Source organism: Sciurus vulgaris, assembly GCF_902686455.1.
Source record: "Sciurus vulgaris genome assembly, chromosome: 13".
Classification (NCBI taxonomy): domain Eukaryota; kingdom Metazoa; phylum Chordata; class Mammalia; order Rodentia; family Sciuridae; genus Sciurus; species Sciurus vulgaris.
In genome coordinates this window covers 11,952,251-11,955,026 of record NC_136474.1, presented here as the reverse complement: position 1 = coordinate 11,955,026, position 2,776 = coordinate 11,952,251, and the positions used below count along the sequence as shown (strand labels likewise).

Below are 2,776 nucleotides of genomic sequence, written 5' to 3'. Positions count from 1 at the left end.
ACCAGAAGAATGAGAAGTTTTAATCCATCTATGTATGACGTGTCAAAATGGATTCTACTCTCATGTATAACTAATTAGAACAAATTTTAAAAAAGTTTTTAGCAAAAAATGAGGTTGGGGGAGGGAAGAATAGAAGTTCTTTGGATTAGACAAAGGGGCATGAGGGAAGGGAGGGGAATGGGAATAGGAGAGTGTTAGAATGGATCAGACATAACTTTCCTAAATTCATATATGAATGCACAACCAGTGTAACCCAACACAAGGTACAACCACAAGAATAGGAAGTTATACTCCATGTATATATACTATGTCAAAATATATTCTACTGTCATGTGTAACTAAAAGAACAAAGAAAATTTAAAAAAATGTATCAGGATTCTGGAATCTGCAAGCCCAAGTTGGTCCCCATTCTTACCTCACTGCCATGGCTGCCTACAAACTGGTGCTGACCCAGTATGTGAGAGAGCCTGGAGCCTAGAGAACTGCTTCAGTGGCTGATACCACACCAACTTGAACCTGGCAGGTCACAAGGAGGGGAAGCACAGCAGACTGGCCCTGTGAGATCTGGCTATGAATTTGATATTTGCTTCACCTCTTGCAGAAAAGAGCAACCCAAACTCTTTGGACAGTGCTGGATGCCATTGACCAGATGTGACTGTGAGGAGTGAGGACTTGGTACCTCACTTTAGAGGCACTGCAGGGGATCTGACTGGTCTCAATAAAGCAGAAACTGCTGCTGCCAAGCATGGCAAGGTCCAGATAAAGACAAGGAGATGCTCCTATGATGTCCCGCCATCTCCAATGGAGCCTGGCCACACCTTCTGTAGCAATATCAGTAAGGATCAGAGGTATGCAGAACTTACTGAGAATCAGCTGTCCTCCTGTGAGAGTCTGAAGGACACCATTGTCAGAGCTCTGCCCTTCTGAAATGAAGAAATCATTCCCCCAGATAAAGGAGGGGAAACAGATTCTGATTGCAGCCCATGGCAACAGCCTTGGGGGCATCATCAATCATTTGGAGGGTCTCTCTGAAGAGACCAGCAGAACCCGCCAACTGGTGTTCCCATTGTCTATGAATTGGACAAGAACTTGAAACCCGTCAAGCCCATGCAGGTCTTGTGGGATGACGAGACTATTTGTAAAGCAATGGAAGCTGTGGCTGAACAGGGCAAGGCAAAGAAATAAGGGCAAAGTAGCAGACTATTGTACACCCTGCCCATCCATTCCTTTGCACCTCTCTCCTGCACCACCACACTGATCATATCTGCATGTATCTTAAGTCATAGCTGCAGATGAAGACCAGTAGCTCCCATTTTAATTTTAGCATTCTGTCTCCTGCACCCACTCCCTTTGTAGATTCTAGTCAGAATAGCACCTCTGGGCACAGGTTCTCAGTCCAAGCCAAGGGAAGCCTCCTTGTATCCAGAAGAACTGAGGTAGTAATTCTGGTGTTTTCCTTAGTGATTATTTAAGGACCTGCTTGGGAAGGGGATAAGGAGGAACAGAGTCGAGGCATGACCAATGAGAAGAAACCAGAGAAGAGAACCTGTTTGTGTTTCTAAGAGCCTGTTCTGCATTCTTCTGTAGTCAGGTCACTGGGAAAGGGGGTGGCAGAGGGCTCTAGTCATTCCAGTAGAATATGAATGTAAAATGCATGGTGATTTAAGAAAAACAACTATTTTCTCTCTGACCCATAGAAACTGGCTTCAGAAGGTTGGGATCAACAATACATACATACATACACACACACACACACACACACACACACACACACACACACACACACACACTAAACAAAACTCTTCTGGGGTTTCTAGAGGTGGTTAGTCCCACATGTAACTAGAAAATAAGGTATTCCTCACACCAATATGGGATAAACTCCTTGGCTCAAAGGTGTGGGAGTGTATCTCTCTATAAAGATTCCCTCCTCTGCCTTGTTTTGTGGCACAGAAATGCCTCTTGATCATATACAAGTGTTCCTTTCACTATGTATGATTTCTGAGTCATGTTCCAGCTGCTTGACCCTGCCAAACAGGCCCAGGACTCATTTTAAGCATAACAGTACTAAATCTTCTTTCCAGATCAGTTTAACAAAGTAGTGATGTGCAATATAAAAAATGTATCAAAGACCTAGAAATTAGAATAGAAACTTTGCAACTCCTAGAAGAAAACAGAAGGCCAACACTCCAGATTTTAAGCACAGGCAATGACTTCCTTTCTAGGACACCTAAAGCTCAGGAAATAATTCTGAGAGTTAATAAATGGGATGGTATCAAATTTAAAAGCTTCTACACAGCACAGAAACAATTAAGAATGCGAAGAGAGAACCTACAGGATGGGAGAAGATCTTTGCAAGCTGCTCTTCTGACAGAGGATTAATAACCAAAATATATAAAGAACTTGAAAAAATTAACACCAAAAAAATTAAATAACCCAATTAATAAATAGACAAATGAATTAAATGGACACTTCTCCAAAGAAGAAAACGAATGGCCAAAAACCATGTGGAAAAAGAATTCAACATCCCTAGCAACTAACAAAATGCAAAAAGAAAACTACACTAAGCTATCTCACACCAGTCAGGATGTTAATGATCAAGAATTCAGACAACAATAAATGCTGGAAGGGAGGGGGAGAAAAGGAACACTTTTACACTGTTGGTGCAACTGTAAATTAGTACACCTATTATGGATATCAGAATGCAGCTCCTCTAAAGACTAGGCATGGAACCACCATATGACTCAATACACCACTCCTCTGTAGTTACTGTGAAGAT

The 2,776-nt window shown here is 42.0% G+C and overlaps 1 pseudogene across 1 annotated transcript; it reads left to right on the top strand.

The window, feature by feature from the left end:
* Positions 1–424: 424 nt before the first annotated feature.
* Positions 425–1,185, top strand: LOC306642900 (phosphoglycerate mutase 1-like; annotated as a pseudogene). The gene has a single exon. The product of its transcript is annotated as a phosphoglycerate mutase 1-like (transcript).
* Positions 1,186–2,776: the final 1,591 nt, after the last annotated feature.